Source organism: Sorex araneus, chromosome 4 (genome assembly GCF_027595985.1).
Source record: "Sorex araneus isolate mSorAra2 chromosome 4, mSorAra2.pri, whole genome shotgun sequence".
Lineage (NCBI taxonomy): Eukaryota > Metazoa > Chordata > Mammalia > Eulipotyphla > Soricidae > Sorex > Sorex araneus.
Genome location: NC_073305.1, coordinates 115,584,784 through 115,612,029, shown reverse-complemented (window position 1 = coordinate 115,612,029; position 27,246 = coordinate 115,584,784).

Genomic DNA, 27,246 nt, shown 5'->3' with positions numbered 1-27,246 from the left:
GGCCAAGCAGGAACTTGACAATAAATTTGCCTAGGGGTGTGTCATTGTTTTTCCCAATGACACTGCTTATCTGGAGTGAGTAAGGAGCAGTATGAACCCTCAGTTGACCAGAATGCGTGGACTTTGAAAAAGTACTTGGTTCTGACATAGTACACGGAGGTGGGGCTGGCTGTCTCATGATTTCTTTCCATTATTTGGCAATACTGTTGACACAGTGAGCCATCACTGAATAGCCCAGTCTTACACCTGTGTTACTAAGCAGGACGTGTTCACTGCCAAACTCAGATTCTGAAAGCACCCGGAGCTGTAGGCAAACTGAAAGTCTTCAGGAGCAATATCTCCTTTCTGGACTAGTCAACAACTGTACCCAGTCCTGCTCCCTTGGTTTCTTCCTGTGACTCTCCCTGGCCCTGCTCCGCCTAGACCCATCCCCGAGTCCTCCCCTGAGAATCAACTCTGAGACATTTCCTGAGCCTACAACTTGTCTCTGCCACTTAGCAACTGTATTAACTTAAGGAACTTCCATGACCTTCTCTGATGGAACTTTTCTTGCGGGGGTGGTTTGGCCACAGATGCTCCAAAACCAAGTTTTTTCCTGGCTGTTCTAGAACAAGAATTGCATCACTTTTCTTCATAATGTAGCACTTAGTACATTCTCTTGTCTACTTGCTCATTATATTATGTGGTTTGTTTAATCCTCATTAATTTAAGCCCTCCTTTTGGAGAAATAAAACATTTTTTTTCTTTCTTCAGAGAGAACACCAGCTTTTGGGGGGGCTACTGCTAGCTCAGTGTTCTAGGGTCATTCCTGGTGTGGTGGTCCAGTGATCTTGGGATTAAATGCAAGCCTTCTCATGCAGAGAAAGCTCTTCCATTCCTCCAACCTTTTATTCTGTATTTTGTCATATAAATCTGACCAAGAAACAGATTGACAACTGGATAGATAAGAAGGAAGGTTCCCAGATTATTTATGCACTTGTACTCTACCTGCCTGTGGCCAAAGAGGGTTGAGTAAGGAGGCAATTCACAAAAAGCTTTTACATTTTAGTTACAGCTACATTGTTTCTAGGGGGAAACATTTTTTCATTGAACATAGACAATGGTTGCTAACATGCTTGCTAACAGATACGGTCTGTTACAGTTTGTTACAATGGTCTGTTACAATTTGTATGATCAGTACAATTTGTTTTAAGTTCTATTCAAACATTTTTAATTGTTTCTTGACCCTTCTCTGTTTAAGCAACCTGATCAGATTTGCTCCCTTGCCCTGTTCTCGGTCTAATTTTCTGATTTACAACCTCTTCATCTCTGCCCAGCTCTTACAGCTACTAGAACCGGTCACTCGGATGTCCCGCTTCTAAGTTTCCCACTTTGATTGGAAGTCCTCATAGAGTGTCTACTTAAGGTTGTGTAGGCTTTGAGTATGTTATGGTGGAATAGGTTACTCGGTTGGTCGACACTACTACTTTCAGCAATGTTAAGATCAGACCAAGTGACTGAAGCACAGGGCCTTGGGATGGGCTGCTGGGCCTCAGTCTCTGTGTTTCTCAACTTGGTGGGGGGTCATTGTATTACAGCATAAGAACTCAGGGCTAGGGGCCAGAGCCATAGCACAGTGGGGAGGGAGTTTGCCTTTCATGTGGCCAGCCTTAGTTCAATCCCCGGCATCCCATATGGTCCCCGAGCACTGCCAGGAGTAACTCCTGAGTGCAGAGCCAGGAGTAAACCCTGAGCATTGCAGGGTGTGACCCCCCAACCCCCGCCCCGCAAAAAAGTAACTCAGGGCTAAAGAGGAAAGGCAGCACTGGCTCTGCAAGTGGCCTCAAAGGCTGCAACCCTGGTTCAAATCCCCAGCACCATCTATAATCCCCTAAGCATAGAGCATGGCTGTGAGAGTGTGACCCCAAAACCAAAGGGAAAGAGGTGTGGGGGGAAGAGTTGTTAGGGTCTGGAGTTGATAATTTCCCCCTCTCCCAATCTGCACAAAGAGTTCAGCCAATAATGCAACATACAAGCGGAGTTTATTAGCCAGATAGCTGGGGTAAAGCTAGATCCCAATCAAGGGAAAAGCCGCAAATTTTATAGTCAGTGCTTACATCTGCTTACATCCTAACCCGCACGTACGAATTTTAACAAAAACATAAGTGAAAATGCAAGTTTCATGATTCAGAAGAAAACAGACTTTCAAATAGTACAAACAAGCAGTTACAGATAGGTGATCTAGGCATGTTTTCAGAACATTCTGGCAGCTACCCACCCTGCTTGTGTCTGGGTGGCTTCTATAGACAGTGAATAGCGGTTATGAAACTATTTGCCACGGCTGAGTTTTCAGTCCAAATGACCTTCCCTTACAGATGGCCAGGGAGGAGAAGTGGGGTTTTAAGAAAAAAAAAAAGGTTTAAGTAAAACAAGACATGAAGCAGGAACCAGGCACGATGGAGTCGCTCCTGCCTCGCTCTGTGTCCAACAGTCTAATTTCTGTGGGTGGAAAGTTCTCAATTACTGTATCAATCAAAACAGGGCTTAAATAATTAGTCTAATATGTGACATTTCTCTTACTCATTGCGGTTACTAACACCCAGTTGCCCAGTGCCAGAACCTGAGCCATCCCTACATATTTTCTTTTTCCCTCCTCACCCAAGCTGACAGTCAGCAAGATCCAGAAGATTTTCCCTTTCCTGTGACTTCATCTGAGCCCTCTCAGTCCCTCCTCCTGCCTCATTTCAGCCACTACCTCACATCTGGATCTTTACAAAAACCTCACAGCAGTGTCTGGGGAACTAAATTTACACTTCTCTCCATTGACTTCCAAAAATGCCATCACCTTTATCTTTCTCTAACAACCAGAATCGTGTTACTCTCCTTTCTAAAAAATCCTTTAGGGGCTGGAGCGACAGCACAACGGGTAGGGCATTTGCCTTGCACGCGGCCGACCCGGGTTCGATTCCCAGCATCCCATATGGTCCCCTGAGCATGGCCAGGGGTAATTCCTGAGTACAGAGCCAGGAGTGACCCCTGTGCATCATCGGTGTGACCCAAAAAGAAAAAAAAATCTTTTAATGATCCATGATAATTAATAGGGAATAAAACAAGTCTTTGCCCCTCTCCCACACCCACCATAAAATTCCTTCCTGCTGGGAAGATTGGCATCCAAATATCTAAGATCTGTGAATTGTTTAAGGGATGTCAAGACCTATGTGCTCAAGGGGAACCTTAACTACTCTTCCTGGGTGGGTGGGGACAGTACCTAGTGTTGCTCAGAGGATTGTGCCTTTGCATGCAAAGCATGTACTCAGGCCTTTGAACTGTCCCCAGACCTTTGAGACAGACTCCCAGCTAGTCTAAATAAGGCAAGCAGGGTCAGAGAGAGCTCGCAGGCCTGAGTGTGTGCTTCACACGTGGGAGTCCTGGGTCAGTTCTTTCCCAGAACCACATGATTCTTTCCTCCGCACCCCAAAGTGCTGCCGGGTTATGGCTGGGAGTGATTCCCAAGCAGCACCGGGTGTAGCCCCCAAACCAAAGCAAAACACAGTAAATAACTGACCTAGATAGGGTAGGAATCAGAAAACATTGGCTGTCTTATTGGGGAAATATTCTTTTGTGAAAATATTGCAAAAGTTAACCACAACATTCCATTTCCTTAAACATGTTTGTGCTTATACAAGGATGAGTAACTATTAAGCTCTGTCCTTAACAAGTCAACATCACACGCCTCCCACCTTCCTCCAGACTTTCTTATGCAGTCAGATACATATAAACTGCTTTAGTAAAAACATTGTATCTGGCTGCATAAGAGGCTCGGTGGAATCCAATACTGCTTGGAGTCAAGGAAATTTAAGTTGGCAGTGTTTTATGGATGAGTTCCAGCTTTATTATACTCTCATTGTAACACATTTGCCTAGTAAAAATCACACCCACCCAAGTATGTCATGACAGCTTAAGATTGCCCCATGGCAACCCCAGAAGGGACCAAATACTGTGAGAATCTGGGTGGCACCTTGACTCCAAGGAACCTGCTACCCCAAGTCCCTCTACCGTCTCTGAAACATCCCCAATGTTCACCCCTTACTAATGTGTCTGGTTTACTCTCTGAGTATGTAAACTAGTAAGCTGCCTTAGAATTTGTTGTTTGTTTTGTTTGGTGCCACACCTAACTGTGCTCAGGACATACTCCTGGCTCTGTGCTCAGGGATCACTCCAGGAGGGGCTCAGGGAACCATATAAAGTGCTAGGGGTTGAAGCTCGGTCAGAGGCATGAAAGACAAGTGCCTTCTCCGCTGAGCTATCTCCCCAGCTCTTGCCCCTCAAGTTCTCTGAGCTTTCTCCCCAGCCGCTATACTGTCCACCAATCCCATAGATACCTTCCCATTACAAAGTTTAACTTATAAATTAGTCACAGAAAGCGATGAAAAAAATAATTGTCATAATATAACATCATGAAGTTTATGAAAATGTTGCCTGTTTTCTCAAAATATATTATGATCTTTAGACCATGGTTAACCCTGGATAACTTAAGCAGTGAAAAGCAAAAATAGGGAGGGACTACTCTAATAACCTCACTCTAAGTACTAAGATAGGGATCAGGGAGTCAGAGTGATATTATAGCAGATAGGGCATCAGCCTTACATGCTGCCAACCCAGGTTCAATCCTTGGCATCCCATATGGTACCCTGAGCACTGCCAGGGAAGCACTAGAGAATCCTAGGACATTCTGGGTGTCCTGTCAGCACCTAGAATGTTAGCTTTGAAGACTCATTTCTGACTTCTGACAACCAAAATTGAAAGAATCCACTCCTATTGGATTAAACAGCCAAGTGTAAGTCTTCTGTTACAACAGTGATTGAAAGCAAACACCTAGAGATGGGTTGAACTCCCTAGCATCTGCATCTAGATGCATAGTTTCAACTCATATGTCTTCCCCATTAGTCTCTGCTTCTTTTTCTTTCTTTTTTCATTCAGGGATTAATTCTGGTTCTGTGTTCAGGCATCACTCCAGGCAGTGCTCAGGGACCATATGTAGTAGTGCTAGGGATTGGACCTGGGATTGACCATGTGCAAGACAAAAGCCTTAACCCGTGAGCAGAAGGGGTTAAGCAGAACTATGTCTTTTCTCTAGATCTTAGACTGTTTTTCTTTTTCTCTCTCCTTCCTTCCTTCCTTCCTTCCTTCCTTCCTTCCTTCCTTCCTTCCTTCCTTCCTTCCTTCCTTCCTTCCTTCCTTCCTTCCTTCCTTCCTTCCTTCCTTCCTTCCTTCCTCTCTCTCTCTCTTCCTTCCCTTCCCTCCCCTCCCCTCCCCTTCCCTTCCCTTCCCTCCCCTCCCCTCCCTTCCCCTCCCCTTCCCTCCCCTCCCCTCCTCTCCCCTCCCCTCCCTTCCCTTCCTTTCTTTTTTTTTCTTTCCTTTCTAGCTTTCAATCTTTCTGTCCTGTCTTTGTCTTTCTTCCCTGATTGTGTTTCTTAAGGTCTACTACTTCTTACTAGTATTTAAAACAATCTCTTCCCTACTTTTATATACCTAGCACCATGCCAGCAGAGCTTAAACACCAGTAGATATTTGATGAAAACAAGATGGTGGTCTCAAGCATGATTTTTCTTCTGTTAGTTTTGGTTCATGTCAAAATAGAGGGACCAGGCATGGATTTTCAAGTAAGGTTCATCCTCTGGAATGCTTAGGTTTGTCTGGGAAGAATGTCAGGAGAAAAGATTGACAAGAGGTCCGGGGACAGTTGTTGAAAAAGAGAGATGACTGCAATAAAAGGAGTGGCCAGTCCTGGAATATTTTAGCTGATTAATATTTCATGAGGCCTGGCTCACTTCTCAAAGATATACCAGAGCCTGGAAAGATCCAGAAAAAAAAAACATTAAAAGTGATCCAGGTCAGAAAGAGCTACACAAAGTGGCAAAAATAAAAAAGATTCCATTTGCCAAAAATGTCAGTCCTTCACTCACAGAGGAAAATCAGGGAATATTTTCTCAAGTCCTGAAAGAAATTAGAAAGAGGCAATATTCTTTGAAGCCTGACAGCCCTAACAACATGCCCTTTTATAAAGCATCTACTGAAATGTAGAAACCATTACCTTGCAAGAGGCAGCCTTCCAAAAAATGCAAATACTGCAGGCAGGGCTGAATTTAGTACCAAGCCAGCAGGGCAGCTGCCCCCGAATGCTTCCAGGAGACACATATCTTTGCTGAAAACATTTGAATGTGGTGTCAGTCCATCTCAGGTTTCACAGACACAGCTTCTTTCCAGTTTGCATTCTGAAAATTTGCCTCTTCTCATATACATAAATAGTGTCTTTAAATGGGATTTAAAAAGAAGGAAAGCAAAAAAAAAAAAAAAACCCTCCCTATTCTAATTCATCTACCTTGGAACTCTTTGAAATGCACCTCTAAGACCTCAGACTGAACTTCTTAGTTGAATATAATATTCTCTTGAGTACTGTTTACTAGAAGCCTGTGATTTGCGTTCTTACCTACATTGTAATCTCTTTATATTTGCTTTGTAGCACAAAGCTATTAACTTAGAAGATCATCAAAGCGGGGTGGAGTGATAGTACAGTGGGTAGGGTGTTTAATTTGCGCAGAGCTGACCCTGGTTCCATGCCTGGCATCCCATATAGTATCCTGGACCCACCCAGAGTGAATCCTGAGTGCATAGCCAGGAGTAAGCCCTGGGCACCACTGGGTGTGACTCAAAAAAAAAAAGGGGGGGAAAGAAAAAGAAAAATCATCAAAGGAAGCTATAGAGAGAACAACCACAAGAGGGGCTGGAGGACAGACTCTTGTCTTGCACACAGCTGATGCCAGAGTTTATCTGACACTCACAACATTTAATCCCCACACCCCTCCCTCACACCTAGCACCACCAGAAGTGATCCTAAACACAGAGCCAGGAGCAAGTCCTGAATTCAACTGCCAGGTGTTGCCCCCAAACCAAAAAAGGATTCATAGAAAAGTGGTAACTGTTTTGAAAGAAAACTTTTGGGCATTTATCTTTACATGGATGAATGAAAGTGGTTAGTAACTAATTTTAACTGATAAATGTTATTTGATAAATTATACATTTAGAGAGTTCAAACAACTAAAGACTAGTTCAATTTTTTTTTTTTTTAACCAACCCTTCTTCATTGCCACAAATACGGTGGGTCACACACATGTCTGGTGATGATTGTACAGTTAAGCTGTGGAGCTCAGCGGGGGGTGGAACTCCTAGTTATAGAACTCACATGTCTTTTGTTGTTCTGGGGTCACGCCCAGTAATGCTCAGGGCTTACTTCAAACTCTGTGCTCAAGGATTACTTCTGGCTAGGTTCAGAGACCACATGTGGTGCTTGGAATCAAACTTTCATCAGCTGCATGCAAGGTAAACACTCAACCCCTGTACTACCTCTCCCCCTAGTTAGAATTCTCTTAATGACAGACATGGATGCATGTGTATATAATACAACACATATTTACATTTTGTTAAGCAAAGTAATGGGAAGAGGAGTCTCTTTTCTATAACAGCTAATAAAATTGCATATATTAATTGGATAATAATTACATATTTAGCTAGGCTGGAGCAATAGCACAGCGAGTAGGGCATTTGCCTTGCATGTGACCGACCGGGATTCAATTCCTCCGTCCCTATCGGGGAGCCCGGCAAGCTATCGAGAGTATCTCCCCTGCACGGCAGAGCCTGGCAAGCTACCCGTGGTGTATTCGATATGCCAAAAACAGTAACAAGTCTCACAATGGAGACATTACTGGTGCCTGCTCGAGCAAATCGATGAGCAACGGGATGATAGTGATATAATGAATATTATAATACTATCAGAGATAAGGACCAGGAGGTTTGCCCCATGGCTTGGAAGCCAGCCTCACATGCTGGGGGAAAAGGCAGCTCAGACAGAAGGGAACACCAAGTAAAGGGTGTTGGGAGGACCTGGTCAGATTGGAAGACGCGTGCCGAAAGTAGACTATAGACCGAACACAATGGCCACTCAATACCTCTATTGCAAACCACAACACCCCAAAGGAGAGAGAGAACATAAGGGAATGCCCTGCCACAGAGGTGGAGTGGGGTGGGGGGGGGGTTGGGGTGGAGGTAGAGGGAGGGATACTGGGACCGTTGGTGGTGGAGAATGGGCACTGTTGGAGGGATGAGCACTTGATCATTGTATGACTGAAACACGAGGACGAAAGGTTGTAAGTCTGTTACTGTACCTCACGGTGATTCACAAATAAAAAAATTAGTATAATACTATCAACAATAACCACTAACTGCTCTGCCCCTGATGAGGGTTGGTTAAAAGTTCTGAAGATTCTATTTAGAAGTATATCTGAGGGGCTGGAGTGATAGTGCATCAGGTTGGGTGTTTGCCTTGCAGGTGGTCAACCTGGATTCAATCCCTGTCATCCCATATGGCCCTCTGAGCACCACCAGAAGTGATTCCTCAGTGCAGAGCCAGGAATATTCCCTGACCATCACTAGCTGTGATCCACCCCACTCCACCCCTGTCCAAAAAAAGTATATCTGAAACCAGTAGAAGATGGAAATTCCCTACAAGAGAACAGGATTTGGGAGGTGAGAGAGACCAAAAGGGCTGAGCACAATCTTTGCACAGAGAATACCCAGTTTCCATCCCCCCTGCCCCCACCACATGATGCACAAGCCAGGGGTAGCCAGCACTGTTGAATGTGACTGTACAAAACAAAACAAAATGAAGAGATAAAACAAAAAGAGAGAGAGAGTGTAGGATAACATAGGCTCAGGTAGTTTAGGTTTGTTGGGTTGTTCCCATCACAGTGCTCCCTTTCCTTTGTGTTTATTTGTAACTTCTTTCTTTGTATTCTCTTGACTTGCAAATACTGTTTTCTCTTCTCTGTAAGTCCTTTGCATAGTTTATTCAGAGCCAAGTCCTTTTGTATGGGCACAGGAAGATAGTAGTAGATGCTTTTGTAATCTGGGAGTCATTTGACTCTACATGATATTTTCCTCCTGGGCATTTGTTCTCTCAAACTAAGCCTCAACTGCCCTTACTTCCTAGCACCCCCACAGGCAGGGTCTCAATGAGGGAAGGGATGGACCCAGGGCAAGTGGTGAGTTATGTGCTAACCTGGCATCAAGATGGGCCTGCCAAAGGACCTAATGCTTACCTCTAAGTTAAGAGCTTGGTTGTGGACAAATGCTGTCATGATCCAAAAAGTAATAACTAGATTTGGACCCTGCTAGGGTTAGGAATGATTAATCTGGCCTGAGTGCTGTAGTCTGAGCTTGTGGCAAAATGTTCCCAGGAGAGCTGCCTTATAAGCTTCAATGTATCTCTTATTATGTTTATACAAAAATAACTAATATTAAGATGACAGTGATTGATTGGAATTAAGATGCTGGACTGGAGCAATAGCACAGTGAGTAGGGCGTTTGCCTTGCACGCGGGCGATCCGGGTTTGAGGGTTTGATTCCTCCACCCCTCTTGGAGAGCCTGGCAAGCTACCCATGGTGTATTCAATATGCCAACATAGTAACAAGTCTCATGATGGAGACGTTACTTGACAGTGATGACAGTGACAGTGAATTAAGATACTAGGAGGAGAGGTGCTTCCTTTGAACCTGGTGGGCCCTCAGGAAGGGCTTCCTTATGTTGATTTTGCTACCAGACTGGGTGCAGCATAGGCCCAGAGGACGGAGAGAGGGGTGGAGAGACAGTGAAGAGAAGGCAGAATCCAGAAAGCTGGGATCGAGGAATGAGGGGCAGTGTGAGACTAGAATGGGGAGCTCAAGGAGACTGAAACAGGCGCGTGGAGAGAATGGAATAGACGACAACTGATCAATCAACCGGCTTGGCCCTCGTTTCCTCTGCCCCATGGCCTGGGCCACCCCATCTGGGTGAGCGGCCCGGGACCGACCTCCCCCAAACCCAGCTTATGGGGAGAGCCACCAGGGCTCTCCCCTGGCGCCCCCCTCCCCCCACACACCCCTCCGCAGATGTTTTTACAAGAGAGGAAGAACAGGATTGGTTCCCTGAATTTCTAGCCATGGGAGTTTCCAGCTAGGAAAGCATGGAGATTCGGGGAATCTCCATGGGGACCCACCGACTTCATCATGACCTGGCACACAACCCCTTTTAAGAGCAACGCAGCCTTTAGTGACGGTGATGACCGCCCCCCCCCCATCACAACAGCATGAACAGCAACATTAACAAAAAACAAAAGGAAGAAGATGGAAATTTGAAAGTGGCTGTTTTTCTCAGAGTGACTTTCTCTGATAAAATATTCCGAATTGTTATTTTAACCTAAGGTCATCTCCCTTTTGTACTGATGATTGAAAAGTGAGTTCTGCCTCTCCTACTCCTGTTGAAATAACTGCTTGTCCTTTATTTATTTCTAATTATTTATTTACTTATTTTGGTTTTTGGACTACATCCGGTGATGCTCAGGTGTTACTTTTGATTCTGCACTCAGGAATTACTCTTGACACAGCTCAGGGAACCCTAAAGGATGCTGGGACTCGAACTCAGTTTATGCAAGGTAAGTTCCTTACCCACTGTACTATCTCTCTGGCCCCAGCTGCTGGTCCTTCAAATGTGAAATTGGTACCATTTAATTTTTTTTCACGTAAAAGTTTAGCACATTAAAGGTTCCAAATCTTCTCCCCAAATTTGGAGCACCCGGCACTATGAATCAGAAAATTAGATTCAAAACGATTCACAATTTACAGGTTTATGGTAGCCAGATCCACCAAGTGTTTCTATCAAATTGCATGTCGGGGAATAAATTAGTGACTAACTTGGGCAACCTGCAAAGCACAGAGCATTCCAAATCTAAAGGATTTTGACAGTGAGTCATTAAGTTAAAAAAGGAAAGCAGTATTGGTAATAAATCTTTGCAGAAGAACTCTATGTTCCTTTTAAAATTGATTGCTTCTAGGTGGCTAGTCCAACTAGCATAATCAAAAGAATAGCTTTCTGTGGTAATTTAAAATGATGCTTTCTGAGAAATTGTTCCTAGCCTTGTTAAAAAAAAGAAGGGGGGGGGGAATTCTGAAATGTTGCCAGGATATTTATTATGGAGAGTACTTCCAGAAGACCAGAACTTTAAAATAAACTTTTTCTGTTTTATTCTCGTGGCTTAATATTATAAATTTTCAGACTGGAATGTTTTGCTTATTGCGCTTATGGGGAGGTGTGATACAGCACAGAACTTCCTCTCCTGGGGCCGGGAGGCTTCACCCATTGAGGTAGAGAGGCTTTGCCAACCGCTGTCTTCTTGCTCAGGTGTGCTCATTGCCCTGCACAAGTCTTATGGAACAAAGACTCTTCCTCTGCAAGAGTCGCTTTCCTTGGGGCTGGAGCGGTAGCACCGAGGGTAGGGCGCTTGCCTCGCATGCGGCCAACTTGGGTTCAATTCCCTGGCATCCCATATGGTCTCCTGAGCACCGACAGGAATGATTCCTGAGTGCAGAGCCAGGAGTAACCCCTGAGCATCACTGGTTATGACCCAAAAAGAGAGAGAAAAAAAAGAGAGTCACTTTCCTTGGTTCCAAGTTCACTGCTTTTGTTTGGGTCTCAGAAGTAGTTCTCATGATTCTCAGCTTCCCTCCACTCCTGCCGTTTGCCCCACTCCTGGTCCAGAAGGCCCATGGCTCAGGGGTCGACACTCCTGGTGCAGAATCCACTGAGAGTCTCGACACTTCCATCATGTCCTCAGGAAGGCCTGGGGCATCAAAGAAGGAAGAACCTCTGGCCTCCAGGAGAAGGACAATTCCTTGACCTGTCACAAGACTGTCAAAGGAGAGAGGTAGGTGGGGAGGAAGTGCTGGGGTGCCACAGGCAAAAGGTTCCCCACTGCTGTGGTCCATAGTGTTGCACAGGAATCCCGTCTGGGATGTCTCGCTGCTCCGCTTACTTTCAGGACCTGGTGACTGGACTCGTGTCTCCTGACTGGTCTGCCTCGGCCTTCCTCTTAGTCCTAAGAGCACTCTGAGATGCTGACTTTCTCACCCTTCTCGGCTCATCACTGTCCACTGCTGAGGCCGCCCCAGCAAGAGTCTGATCAATTACAGTGCACCCAGTGGGAACCCAGGCAGACTGTCTTCAGGAAGAAGGCACTGCTTCACACGCCCTGTCAGGTCCTCCGCTGGACCCCCCTCTAACTCCCTTACACTCCCGGGGAATGGAATTGGGACCCACTTACATGTCCAGCTCTCTCTCTCTCTCTCTCTCTCTCTCTCTCTCTCTCTCTCTCTCTCTCTCTCTCTGCCCTTCGTTGTGGAAACTGGAGAGAGTACTTCCTACTTCACAGTTCAGATTGGAATGAAACATTCGCTATTATTTTTTTTTTTTGCTTTTTTTTTTTTTGGGTCACACCCAGCGATGCACAGGGGTTACTCCTGGCTCTGCACTCAGGAATTACCACCTGGCAGTGCTCAGGGGACCATATGGGATGCTGGGAATCGAACCCGGGTCGGCCGCGTGCAAGGCAAACGCCCTACCCGCTGTGCTATTGCTCCAGCCCCCAAAACATTCGCTATTATTATTGATATTATTGCTAAATGAAAGAGTTATGAAAGTGCATGACTGACTGAGGGAGATTCAGAGAGCTAGGACAGTGGGTAGGGTGCTTGCATGCAAGCTGGCTGGTTGGGGGAGGGGTTTTTTCTTACTCAGGTAAGAAAGTAAGTAAGCCTTGAATAAGCCCTGAGCACCACTGGTGTGATCCAAAACCAAAGCAAAGAAACATTTTCTTGTGTTTGGAACATAGATCACAGGGCAGCTGTGTGTGGCCCCCAAACAACTGTAGCACTACAGCACTGTCATCCCGTTGTTCATCGATTTGCTTGAGTGGGCACCAGTAACATCTCCATTGTGAGACTTGTTGTTACTGTTTTTGGCATATCGAATATGCCACGGGGAGCTTGGCAGGCTCTGCCTTGCAGGCGGGATAGTCTCAGTAGCTTGCTGGGCTCTCCGAGAGGGATGGTGGAATTGAACCTGGTCAGCCATGAGCAAGGCAAATGCCCTACCTGCTGTGCTATGGCTCCAGCCCCGCAAAACAACAAATAAATGAATTTAAGAAGGCTGATTATCTTCAACTATATTACCAGATACCCTCCTTCTCCCTCCACTGTAATAAGGTGACCTAGAAAAATATCTCTTTTCCCTGTGGTGAACCAAACTGCTCATACCACGTTTTCCTAAAGCTAACTCCAGCTTCTCTTAGAAGAGTTAACCACTCATCTTTCTATGTTTCCATGATATTTCCAAACATCTTTTCACTATAATAGTAAGTATACGCATTGCAGACAATTGTGAGTTCTGTAAAAACAGTATATATCCAAGTATATATATCCAAATTCCTGACACCATTTTCAAAATCATTTTATTTAGTTATTTTTAATTAATTAATGTTTTTGGTCTTTGGGGGCCATACGTGGTAGTGCTTGAGGAGCTGCTTCCAGCCCAGTGCTCAGGGTCACTTCTGGTGGTGCTCTGGGGACCATGCCATCATGGGGATTGAAACCTGACTCTCTGCATGCAAAGGATACGCTCAATTCTTTCAGCCATCACCCTGGCCGATCTTTCTAATACCTTTCTAATCCCCTTGTGGCCATTTACTTTGCATTTTTCTGTGCTGGCAGTATTAGCATGTACATCACCCTTATTGCCTCCCATGTGGTGCTGGGGATGAAACCTGGACTCCCGCATACTCAGCATGTTCAGCTCACAGTCAATTCCTTTTTCAACAGCTATGATTTTCTGGTGCCTCTCTCTACACTCCTGCTGGAGATGTCACAGGGAATAGGATGTAACTGTCCGCTCCCGGTGCTTAGATTCTGATGGGAGAAACGAATGTCAAAGAAGTGTAAAAAATCACAAAGGTGGTTCTCGAGGGAGGGGGAGACAATATGTGTTGTTGTTCTGTTGTCCGTGAGCACTCAAGCACTCGGGGCAGTTCTCTCTCGCACTGCTCTTGTTCGGCGTTCTTCTGTCTCCCCCCATGTCTGTTACAGTCTTAGTTTATATAGCAATCACATAGGGCGGTAACACAAAGGTGGGTTGAGCATAAACAAATCAACAAAGAAGGGTAAAACCATTTCTTGAGGAGATTAACAAAAATCTCATCTAAGGAGATTACTAGGAGATCCGCTCAAGGTGGGGTTCAAACAAGGGTGTGTCAGGGTGTGTCCCTTCCTTCTACAGCTAGTAATCCACTTAGTTACAGTAAATTTACTTCTAATATTTCTAGCAATGTCATTCTGTATGAGCACAGTAAGAGATGTATCAAACTTAAAGTTTGGTTCTTTCTGAGGACATCTCACTATATTTTCTAGACCACAGTCCTTAGGTCAGGTCCTTCTTAACCCCAGCAGAGTCCTAGCCCCGTCATTACTTTTGGATCATGATAGCATTTGTCTATGACCATGTTCTCAACTTATAGTTGAGTATTGTGGCACTTTGGATGGCCCATTTCAATGTCAGGGTAGCTCCCAGCTTGCCCTGGGTTCATTTCATCCCTCGTTGGGACCCTGCTTTTGGGGTACTAGGAACTAAGGGTAACTGAGTTGAGAAAGCAGACGCCCGGGAGTAGATATTATTGGAGTCAATCAGCTCCCAAGTTACAAAGCATATCATTAACTGTCTTCCTGTGTCCATACAGAAAGGATATTGCTTTAAGGTAAACTAAGTTGCTTGTGGCAAGGCTAAAAGGACAAATTCCATGTTACCGTACAGAAGAAGGACTGTTTCCAAAGAGAAGAGACTTGCAGATAATTTGTAGAATGTGTAGTCAAGGGATCTCTATAGTTTGTCAAATTTGGGGGTGGGGGCTGTAGTGATAGTGCACTTGCCTTGCACTAACTTGTGAGTTTCAAGGAAAAGCATGGGGACAAGGGATTAGAGAGTTTGATGGCTGAGAGCTGTTCCTCTGGCTGGTCCATGGCGATGGATGGACAAAGGACCGGAGAATGGAGAAACGGCCCCAGGCTGGTCGGTAGTCAGTTTATTTCTCTCTCTTCCCCAACATAGTCCAATCTCTCCCCTTACAGCACAATTGTAGTCATCGGTTTGGTCGTAGTCCCAGTCATCCTAGTTCCTTCATCCTAGTCCTAGTCCTATACATGGTCTTCGTCTAGTTCCCTCTTTCCCTTTATAGCATAGTTCTATAGAAATCGTGAAGGGTTGGGGCTGGAGCGATAGCACAGCGGGTAGGGCATTTGCCTTGCACGCGGCCAACCCGGGTTCGATCCCCGGCATCCCATATGGTCCCCCAAGCACCGCCAGGAGTAATTCCTGAGTGCAGAGCCAGGAGTAACCCCTGAGCATCGCTGGGTGTGACCCAAAAAGCAAAAAAATAAAAAAAGAGAAATCGTGAAGGGTGGGGGTACACATAGGTGAGGCTGAACATTATCATAACAACAAACAGGTAAAACCACTCCTTCAGGGGAAGTTCTAGGAGATTAACTCAAGGACAAAATCTCATCTGAGAGTTCAGCATTCCATATTTCTAGGAGATCTGCTCAAGAGCGGGATTCCATGCAAGGTGTATTGCCCTCTTCTTTCCTCAACTAGTAATCCATTTAAACAATCATAGTAAATTTACTTCTTATAAAATTTCTAGTCATTTTGTATGAGCAAAGTAAGAGATATTAATTCCTGGGGACACCTTGCTATATATCCCAGACTACAGTCTTTAAACCAGGTTAGTCTTTCCTATTTCCATCAAGGTCCTTATTCAGTTACTTCATTTTGGGTCATGATGGAGTTTGTTCCATGATTGTGCTCTTAACTTATTATACTTATGGTGCCTTGCTTGTCCCCTTTCAATGCCAGGGTAGCTTACAACTTGCCCTGGGTCCATATAGTCTCTTTGTCGGGACCCTCCTTTTGGGGGTGTTAGGAAGTAAAGGTAACTGAGACTTAAGTCAAGTAAATATAATGGATGCCCAGGAGTAAATATTATTTGGAGTTAATTAACTCCCATGCTACAAAAGCATAACATCAACTGTCTTACTGTGTCTCTACAAAAAGGATATTGCTAAGCCATGCAAAGGACATAAACAAAAGAGAAAAGCAATACAGGGTTATTAGAGCTTGATGGATTTGGGTGTGCCTCAGGGCTACTAGTGTGGGAGTAACTCAATAAATCTAAGCTCCCTGTGGGAGGAGCAAAGACAACTCAATGTTATCCAACACTCAGTCAATCTGGGTTTGATCCCTAGCACCCCATATGGCCCCCAGAATCCACCGGGAGTAATTCCCGAGTGCAGGACCAAGGGTAAGTCCAAAACCAACAAAACAAAACAAAATTTAAAAATTTGGGCTGTTTCTCTTCTGATCATCCAATTATCTTCTACCTCTTTTGTTTCTAAGAGAATGGAGCCCAGAGCTCCAAAACGCAAAGGTCAACAAAGGTTTACTATCTGTTCCTTGTACCCCAGAGCTCTGGCTTATCAATCTCCTGTTATGGCACTGCTCTAGCTCTCCAAATCTTGTGGAGCTGGAGCATGGCCGAGGCACAGGGGGCTGCCTGTGGGAGCTGGTGGAGTGTAGGCAGACGATAGCAATTGGGGCCAGGCAGTGAGGCAGCTTGCTGATGAGCTAATGCACAAATTATCTGGCTCTCATTCTCTGCGTGGGATGTTGTGCTGACCTGTTGTATTGCTTCCTGAGGGCAGCAGTTATGGATCCAAGGTAATAGCCAATCACAACTCTCTTTCCTTATTTAGGACACTGACAGGACATATTTCACTTCTTATATAACATAACAAGCAGGCACCAAGGATTTCTAAACCAGAGCAGGCTTTCATTGGATTTTTTGGTGGTGATTAGTGTATGTGTATGCCAGGAACAAACCCAGAGCCTCATACATGCAAAGCATATACTCTACCACTGAGCTTCATCTCCAGACTTACTTGGGGACCCTCCTCCCTTTTTTGTATTGAATCGCTGTGAGATACACAGTTGGAAAGTTGTTCATGATTGGGTTTCAGCCATAACATGCTCCAACATTTTGGGGGATTTTTTTTTTCCTGGGTCACACCCAGTGGTGCTCAGGGGTCAATCCTGGCTCTACACTTAGGAATTACCCCTAGCCGTGCTCAGGGGACCATATGGGATGCTGGGAATCGAACACAGGTTGGCTGCGTGCAAGACAAATGCCCTACCCGCTGTGCTATCACTCGAGTCCCAGCATTTTGGGGGATTTTGATTGAAAAATAATTTTAATGGGGCTGGAGTGATAGCACAGCAGGTAGGGCATTTGCCTTGCACGCAGGTGACCCGGGTTCGAATCCCAGCATTTCCATATGGTCCCCTGAGCACCGCCAGGGGTAGTTTCTGAGTGCATGAGCTAAGAGTGACCCCTGTGCATCACCAGGTGTGACCCAAAAAGAAAAAAAAAGAAAAATAATTTTAAGGCAGATTATATTGTATTATTTATTTAGCTAGTTAGGATTTTCTTTTCTTTTCTTTTTTTTTTTTTGCCACACACATGCTGTGATGCTCAGGGCTTACTTCCAGTTGGTGCTCTAAAGGTTATTCCTGGCAGGGTTAGGCAGTGCTGTGTCCCTGTATAATCAAGCTGTAGAACCATCTCATTGTTGAATCAGATCTTCAGCTATTTTATGTACTTTGTATTTTCTTTATTCTCTTCCTTCCTTCCTTCCTTCCTTCCTTCCTTCCTTCCTTCCTTCCTTCCTTCCTTCCTTCCTTCCTTCCTTCCCTCCTGCCTTCCTGTCTGCCTTCTTTGCATTCTTTTGCTCTTCCTCTCAATATTTTCCTTTTTCTTTCCTCTCTTTCACACATCCTGCAGTGCTCAGGTGCTATTCCCAGCTTGGTTCTTGGAGGGTCACTCCTGGCAGTGCTCAGGGAGCAAGTGATACCAGGCATCAAACTTGGACCTCCTGCATGCAAACCATGTGCTCAACCTGTTGACCCATTTCACGGAATAACTGAGGATCTATAGAAATTAGATGTACTCTTTATTTTTATTTATTTATTTATTTTTGCTTTTTAGGTCACACCCAGCAATGCACAGGGGTCACTCCTGGCTCATGCACTCAGGAATTACCCCTGGTGGTGCTCAGGGGACCATATGTGATGCTGGGATTCAAACCCGGGTCGGCCACATGCAAGGCAAACGCCCTACCCGCTGTGCTATCACTCCAGCCTTGCATGCGGCCGACCCAGGTTCGATTCCCAGCATCCCATATGGTCCCCTGAGCACCGCCAGGATTAATTCCTGAGTGCATGAGCCAGGAGTAACCCCTGTGCATTGCCATGTGTGACCCCAACCCCCCCAAAAAATAAAGACAGCATACAAATTTCATGGGTCTGTTAATGACATCTGTGTCCTTTGAGAAGTTTTCCCGCTGACTTTCCATCAACTCAGGTCCTTCTTCTAGGCTCCAGACCTGACCTGCTTTGGAAGATGAGGGCTTGTTTCCTGGGGAGATGGTATTTCTGTGGAAGCCTAACACAATAGTATGGTTTTTTCGAAAGAAGGTAAGGGTTACAGAGGACAGCATTCTCAATGAGGGAAGAATTAATGTGGTGACCTTGAGGCAGCAGGTGAGTAGGACCTAGGGCATTCAGGGAAGAGAAAATCTAATACACTCATACTCTGTGGGGAAGGGGGTTACTGGGACTGGAAGTGATACAAGGCTCAGATCTTACATAGACCTGGAACAGAGTTGCGCATTTAAGATGAAGGTAAGGTCTATAATTCAGAAGACCAGTGAGGGTTGGAGAGAGAGCGTAAAGGGCTAAATGCTATCCTTGTACGTAGGAGATCTGGATTTGATCCCAGCACTGTCTGGGTCTCTGAGCACTGGTATTATACTAGTTGTCTCAAACCATAAGAGTGTTTATTTTGGGGACAGAGGGGCTTAAAGAGCACACTCAGCAATGCTCAGGGTTTAGTCCTGGCAGTGCTCTGGGAATCACAGGAAGTGCTTGAGATCCAGGTCAGCTGCATGCAGGGCAAATGCCTTACCCCCTGTACGATATAGCTCTGTCTCCAGGAGGTGCTCAGGGCTACTCCTGGCTCTGGGCTGGGAAGGGCTCAGTATCATGCAATGCTGGGGACAGAAAGCTGGTCTCCTGTATACAAAACGTGTGTTCAACCTATTGATCTATCTCTCTGATCCAGGGGTCACTTATTAAGTTAAATCTGTCAAGGTGCTCCATTGAGAATAAAATGTGCACCATTAGAAAACAGTTTGGCTTTATTGAATAACTTTAAAATTGTATCACTTGTAACACTTGTCATCCTGTTGTTCATTGATTTGTTCGAGCGGGCACCATTTGTCCCTGTCACATGCTAGTGTAGCCCAATGGTGTCTGCTCACTCCAGGAACATAAAGAGCCTCAAACCGTTCATTCAGGGTCTTGACGAAGAAGTCTGACCATCTCGTAGGTGGGAGACCACACAGTCTTTTGACGTCTCGTGGAATCCAGTTTATAACAGCTCTAGTCCAGTGGTCATCTCTAAATTGCATTACTTGTCCAGCCCATCTTATTTTCAACACCTTGGCAAACTAGACGGCGTCCCTAATTATTGATCCTTGGGGGAGGTCAGAACTCTGTCACTTCACTTGAGTGAAACATGATACTGCAAGCATAGCTTTCGGTTCCTCTTTGGGATACCCAAATAGCGTTCTCATCCTGTTTTCGTAGGGCCCAGTTCTCAGAGGTGTATGTTAGTGCAGGAAGAATGGTGGAGTCTAAAAGATGTGGCCGGAGCCAGAGTTTTTTCATCCTCTTAACCACTTCTTTGACACTCTTGAAGGCGTTCCACGCCACTCTCTTCCTCCTGCGTAGTTCAGGTGCCAGGTCGTTTGTCATGTTGAGTTCTTGACCTAGGTACATGTAACTGCTGAATTCAGAGATGTTTGTTACATTGAGGGCAAATGGAACATCAGGAATTAGTCCATTTCTCATGAACATTGTCTTTGTGAGATTCAGCTGCAGTCCGACTTTTCCACACTTGTGGTCAAAGTCGGCCAGCATTCGTGCCACTTGGCTGATATTTGGTGTTATGAGAACGATGTCATCAGCGAAGCAGAGGTGGTGTAGTTGCCGACCGTCTATCTTCACTCCCATTCCTTCCCATTCCAGTCATCGCATGATGTTTTTGAGGGTGGCACTGAAGAGTTTCGGTGAAATGGTGTCACCCTGCTGAACCCCTCTCTTTATGTTGATGATCACTTCTTTGTAGAATGGTGAGATCCTGGTGGTAAATCCGTAATACAGCTCATGGAGGTAATACGGAACTTTGTCAGGTAATACGGAACTTTGTGACCTTGGACTTTAAGGCTCAACGGGACCTGGGAACAGAGATTGTCTGCCTGCTTCCACCAATCTCCGGTGACCCAGGGTCACACCCATAAGAGCCACCCTGCTGGCGCCAGATAAATTCCTCATTGGCCAACCTCCACTGCCGCCATGCTCCAAGCCGCTTTCCGGACTGGCTGCATAGCGGCCACACAACATATTAAAAACACTTCCTACCTATTTTCCATCATTACTGCACCATATTTGATAGGGTTCAAATATGGTGTGAACCATCGGAACACCTATAATGGTGGTTAGAGGCCACCCTAAAAGCCTCCATCCCTCTTGAAGAGCCCAGCAAGCTACCTAGAGTATCCCTTCTGCAAGGCAGAGCCTGGCAAGCTACCTGTGGCGTATTTGATATGCCCAAAACAGTAACAACAATGGGCCTCATTCCCCTGACCCTGGAAGAGCCCTCAAAATGGCAATGTTAAGAAGAACTTTAAAATTATATAATAAAAATGGCGTTTTGAGCACCCAGCAAGTAGGGTGCTTGCCTGGCACCTGGCAGACCTGGGCTAGATCCCCTTCATCCCATATGGTCATCTGAGCCTGCCAGGAGTGATCCCTGTGCTCAGAGCCAGGGGTAACTAACCCCTGAGTACCGCACTGTGGTCCAAAAAACAAAAACAAAACCTTTTATATTTAGAATGCCGCCTCCCTCTACATTCAATAGCTCTTTATTTTTTATTTATTTTTTAATTTGGAAGTGCCAGGAATTGAACCCAGGACATCATGTAGGGACTAGATCTTTGAGGCTCCATCGGTTTCTAACTCTTCTTTATGTTCAGTGCCAGGGATCATGCTCAGGAGCTGACATGAGTTTTGGGGGTGGCTTTCTTGGCGATGCTGGGAGCCAGCAGGGCTATATGCAGAAGTGCTTGGGAGATCCTGATGTGCGAGAGATCAAGTGGGGGCTCAGGCCAAGCCTGTGCTCTGGTCCTTTAAGCTAATACTCTGTGCCCCTTCTTTTTGTCAGTGCTAGGATTCCAGCCAGGGCCTCACACTGGCAAGACATGAACTCGACTATGGAGCCACTTTTCCAGACCTCCACATTCACAGTGGGAATTTTTTTTCTTCTTCTTTTTTTTTTCTTTTTGCATCACACCTGGCAATGCACAGGGTTTACTCCTGGCTCCATGCACTCAGGAATTACTCCTGGCGGTGCTCAGGGGACCATATGGGATGCTGGGAATCGATCCCAGGTCAGCTGCATGCAAGGCAAATGCCCTACCCGCTGTGCTATTGCTCCAGCCCCACAGTGAGAATTTCTAATGTCATTTATAACCGATTTAACATATTTGTGAGACTTCAAACTGAGAATGGCGGAGCTGGCACTATGTGTTTGCAAAAATGAAGTCTCAAAGGCCAATGATTGAACAGCTGTGAATATCAAAGAAAGGCACAGGACTCATTCATTTGGTGGGTGAGAGCCACCTCCCCAGGCCAGACGACAATGGTGAATGGACAAACAAGTGACCAGGGAACAGGAAAATGGCCTGGGCCCCAGGCTGGTCAGTAATCAGTTTATTTCTCTCTCCTCCCTAGCATAGTCCGATCTCTCCCCTTACAGCACAATCATAGTCATCGTTTGGCTCGTAGTATCAGTCATCATAGTTCTGTCATCCTAGTCTCCTCGTAGACCTGAAAGTCCTCTATCTTGTTACATCTTCTTCCTTGTCTCATGGTAGTCTCATAGTCCTCTACTTCCAGTCATTGGCGTCATCTAGTCCTCCTCCTAGTCCTTGACTTTCATCATCTCACTATATCACTGTCTTCCCGTTGATCATCAATTTGTTCGAACAGGCACCAGTAACGTCTTCCTTCGTCCTGCCCTTGAGATTTTAGCAGTCTCTCTTTACTCATTCTTCCTAGTGGTGTCGCATTGGAGGCTCTTTCAGGGTAAGGGGAATAAGACCCATCATTGTTACTGTATTTGGCATATTGAATATGCCACTGCTGGGAACCAGTGCCTGGGAACCAATATGTCAGTACAACCTGACCTGTAACTTAGGAAAAACCGCTTCTCGGGAAAAATATCAAAGTACCTTTTGAAGGTTACAGAACAATGCCCAGGCTAATTGTCATCAGGGAGGGCCCATATCCAGTTTTGTTAAACTTTTGCGTTCTTTGCTATTCCCCATTCTTCCCACTTCCTCATATAATCGACTATAAAAAACTAGCTTAAGAGAAATAAAATTGGAGCTAGATCAGATTCCTGCTTTGCTCCCATTCTTCTTGTGTCTGTCTCTTTTTCACTTGCACACCTTCTCCTGGCCATCCATGTTGACCAAGTCCTGTAGGACGGGACATGCCACGAAGAGCTTGCCAGGCTCTGCTGTGCGGGTAGGATGCTCTCGATAACTTGCCAGCTTCTCTGAGGGAGAACTAGGCTGTAAGAGTGTTGTTTTATAGCCTCTGGATCTTGGCCATTGATGGGATTACACAGCTGCTGGGGGCAGTTTGTGGGTGTGACAGCCTACCTACTGGAAAATGGGAGGTCTGGGTGGAGGAGGCCCAGTCCCGATCAGAGCAGGCTTGGAGATCTCAGCCCCAGGTCCCACACACCTGGGTTTCTCTGCCAGTTCCTTCATGCATGAGGCTCGTCCGAACGGGTGGAGAGTGGCCTTGAACATGGCTGTGGTTGGGTTCCGGAGGTCTTCAACTGCTGTGGCTCTGCTTGGGGCAGGGAAGGAAACTCAATCCACCCCACTCCGAGGGCCCCCGGTAAAGTCAGCCAGGTGCAGGGGCAAGAGACTCTGCCGACTTCCATCATAGTCCTCGTATTCTTGTCCTCAAAGTTCCAGTTCTCATCCTCCCCTCCCCCCTTACAGCATACTTATCATGAAGGGTGGGGATACACATAGGTGGGGTTAAACATTGTCATAACAACAAATAGAGGTAAAGCCACTCCTTCAGGAAATTAACTCAAGGACAAAAATCTCATTGAGGGTTCAGCACTCCAGAATTCTAGGAGATCCGCTCAGGGACTGGATTCCATGCAGGGTGTGTTGCTTTCTCCTTTCCTCAGCTAGTAATCCATTTAAATAATCATAGTAAATTTATTTCTTATAAAATTTCTAGTTGTTTTATATGAGCACCTTAAGAGATATATTAAGCTTAAAGGTTGGCTCTTCCTGAGTTCATCTCGTTATATATTCCAGACCACAGTCTTCAGGTCAGGTCAGTCTTTCCTAAGCCCAGCAAGGTCCTTATTCAGTTACTTCTTTTTGGATCATGACAGAGTTTGTTCCATGACCGTGCTCTTAACTGATTATACTTATGGTGCTTAGCTTGTCGCCTTTCAATGCCAGATTAGTTTACAGCTTGCCCTGGGTCCATCTAGTCCCTTCATCAGGGCCTTGCTTTTGGAGTGCTAGGAACTAAAGGCAACTGAGGCTTAAGTCAGGTAAATACAGATGGCCAGGAGTAAATATTATTTTGGAGTCATTTAACTTTCATGTTACAAAGCATAGCATCAACTGTCTTCCTGTGTCTATACAAAAAGGACATTGCTAAATACACCATGCAAATGACACAAAGGAAAGAGAAAAGTAATCTAGGATTATTAGTGCTTGATGGAATTGCATGTGCCTTAAGGGCACTGTTGTGGGAGTAACTCAATAAACCTAAGTTCCCTGTGGGAGGAGCAAGAACAGCTCCAACATCAGCTTGGGAGAGTTCATAGGTCTCTTGCTAACTATTTTGTGTGTGTGGTGGGGGGGACACCCAACTATGCTCAGGGCTCCTGGCTCTGTGCTTAGGGATTTCTCCTGATGGTGCCCAGGGAATCATATGGGGTACTGGGGATCGAGCATGGGTTGGCTGTGTGTAACACAGTGCTCTATCCTCTGTACTATAACTCTGTCTCCTGTTGCTATTTTTTCCCCCTAAGGTTTCTGGAAAAATCCAATTCACTTTGTTCTTCGTGTAGATGGACATTGGTATGATTGTTGTTGAGGTTAATCAGGAAGAGATTTCTGCCTGAACAAACAGAAATGTAAATGCTATTATGATTTGAAAAGTTTTTCCATATTCTTCACTGGATTTTGAGAGGTTTCTTGAGGACAAGAGACCGGGTCATTCTTTGGAGTCACCCTTTGGCTCCAGGAGGCTTCGTAGCTGAGGCTGATGCTCCCCTAGGAATTCTTTTCTTCAGAAGGGCCTGTTGATTCTAGAGCCAAATTGCAGCTGAAGTAGCAGCAGCATTTCTTTCTTATTGCTTTAAAAACCTAGGAAAGCTCCCCAAAGTTGTGACAAAAGTGCTCCCACCAGGGCAGATAAGGGTTTCTCCTTCCACCATTGAAACATTACTTTAAATGTTCAAGTTACAGGAGGCTCAATTCTATTGCATTTCTGCTTAGTTAAGTACTTCTGCTAAGTTAAATAATAGGCCTTAGGATACACTTTGGACATTACCACAGCAGATTTCTTTGTAAACCATTGCTACTGTTACAAATCATCTCTGTGAAAGGCTACTTTCACAAGTGGGTCATAGAAATCATTTAATGTTTATTCTTAGTTTGCTACTTGAGAGTCTGTACCAAAGGCCAAACTAAAAACTTGATTACATTATCTAATGTAATGTCCTTATGATACCATCTTAAATACATTTAAGAGACCAGAGAGATAGTATAGTGGGCAGGGCATTTGCCTTTCAGTTGACTGACCCGAGTTCAATTAGTGGCATCCCATATAGCCTGGGCCCTGCCAAGACTAATTTCTGAGGCAGAGTGAGAAATAAACCCTGAGCACTGCTAGGTGTGGCCCAAGACCCACCCTCCAAAATCCATTTATTTTTCCATGTTATAATTAACCTAATTCAGGACCAATTATTAAATGGTGGTAGAGTTAGGATCTAGATAGGACCTCAAGCAGATCTGAATCCATAAGAACAAAGTTACAACTGCTCATATACCCTTACTGAGCTCATAAGATGCTAAACTCCTAAGCTCAGACAAAACCCCAGGTGTGTCTCTGTGATTTCCTGTGTGTTTACTATACATCATTAGATAGTCAGAACATCTAAGCTTAGGTGAGAAAACAAAATGCAAGGAACTGCTCTATTATAGTTTAGTGTTTGATCTAGTCACAAGAAAGAGAAGGTAAAGCAATGCCTGCCTTCCTCCCCTCCCTCCCTCCCTCCCTCCCTCCCTCCCTCCCTCCCTCCCTCCCTCCCTCCCTCCCTCCCTCCCTCCCTCCTTCCTTCCTTCCTTCCTTCCTTCCTTCCTTCCTTCCTTCCTTCCTTCCTTCCTTCCTTCCTTCCTTCCTTCCTTCCTTCCTTCCTCTCTCCCTCCCTTCCCTCTGAAGGGAGGAATAAGCAGTTAGCACCTGGCAGTGCTCAATGGCTACTCCTGGTTGTGGGCTTCCTGATCCCTTTTGGCAGTGTTCAGGGAGCCAAATGCCATGCCGGGGATTGAACCCAGGTCTGCCGCATGCAGGGCAAGCATCTTTATCTCTGCGCTAACTTTCTGGCAGGAAGCCGTGCTTTTCAATTTAAGATGCACTTTAGAGAAGGGCTGGAGAGAGCGAGCTCAGAGGGGAGAGAGAGCTCCAAGGGCTGAGCACTGATTTTGCCTGATGGAGTCCCAGTTAGATCCGTGGCCGCACATGGTCCCCCAACTACCACAGCAGTGACTCCCAGAGCACAGATTCAGGAGTAAGTCCTGAGTACCTGGCTGTGACACTAAAACAAACAAGCACACTTGAATCATCTACAGGTCCTTCACACATGCTGAAGACAGGAATTCTGATTTAGCTGGTCTAGGGTGATACCTGGGCTCAAGAGTTTTAAAAACTCCTCCAGGTGATCTGTAACATGCAGTAGGGGTTGAGAACCATCTAGTTCAAAGGAAAAACAAGAAGCACTGCGCAAGATATTACGTTCCGAAGGTTTTTATTTATTATCTTATTCCACGAAGAATATGACATGGCTGGGGGAAAAAAGAGCTGTGGTACAAAATGAATCCCAGGAGTGCATGCATAGTGGTGCACCAGGCCTCAGAGGTCAGGACATTCGTCATCCAGGCGCCTTTTATTACTCTGCTTTGGGTTTGCAAGGCAGCAATGGCAGATTTTAGGAGAAACAGTTCTCAGGAAACGGCGATTGGTGCAGGCACTGCTCCTGGGGTGCTGATTAGCTGCAGGACTGTTTCCAGGCAGTTGATTGGTGGGGAGCTGTCTCCAGGCTGCTTCGCCAGTAGGCCACCTCATCTCCCAGGCTTACTTAATCTACCAAGTGGGAACAGGGTCTTAGAGGCTTGTGTGGAATGATAATTTTTTTCCCCCCATTATAGAAGCTTATTGAAGAAAATACCAGTACTTTAAAGATGACTCATAGGCACATTGTATCTTCCTTTGATCCAAGGGATTATGAAATTGCTCATAAGACAGAAGCTTCTTTGAAGATTTTCTCACAAATCACTGACAAGCTGGAGCCATTCCATGAACAATTTCCAGCTGTTAAAAGGGCAGCATGAAGTGATGTGCTGCAGTTCAACACTTGGGTGGTTTTTCATTTGTTGTTTGCTTGTTTCTCCTTGTGGGCTGAGAAGCTGCCCTTAGTTTATTATCAGGAGGGGAAATAGTTTAAGAAATGATGGTTTAATAACAGTTACAAAAAGCTGAGAGGGAGAGGCAAAAATACTGTGATTCTTTCAGCTTAATATTAAACTATTTTATTTTATTTTTTAAAATTTTCATTTTATTTTTTATAAAGTTAGTGTGGTGTAGTCGGTATGCCAAAAACAGTAACAAGTCTCACAGTAGAGACGTTGCTGGTGCCCGCTCGAGTAAATCGATGAACAATGGGACAACAGTGCTACAGTGCAGTGCTTTATAAAGTTGTTCACAATAGGGGTTGGAGTGATAGCACAGTGGGTAGGGCATTTGCCTTGTATGTGGCCAACCCAGATTTGATTCTCAGAGTCCCATATGGT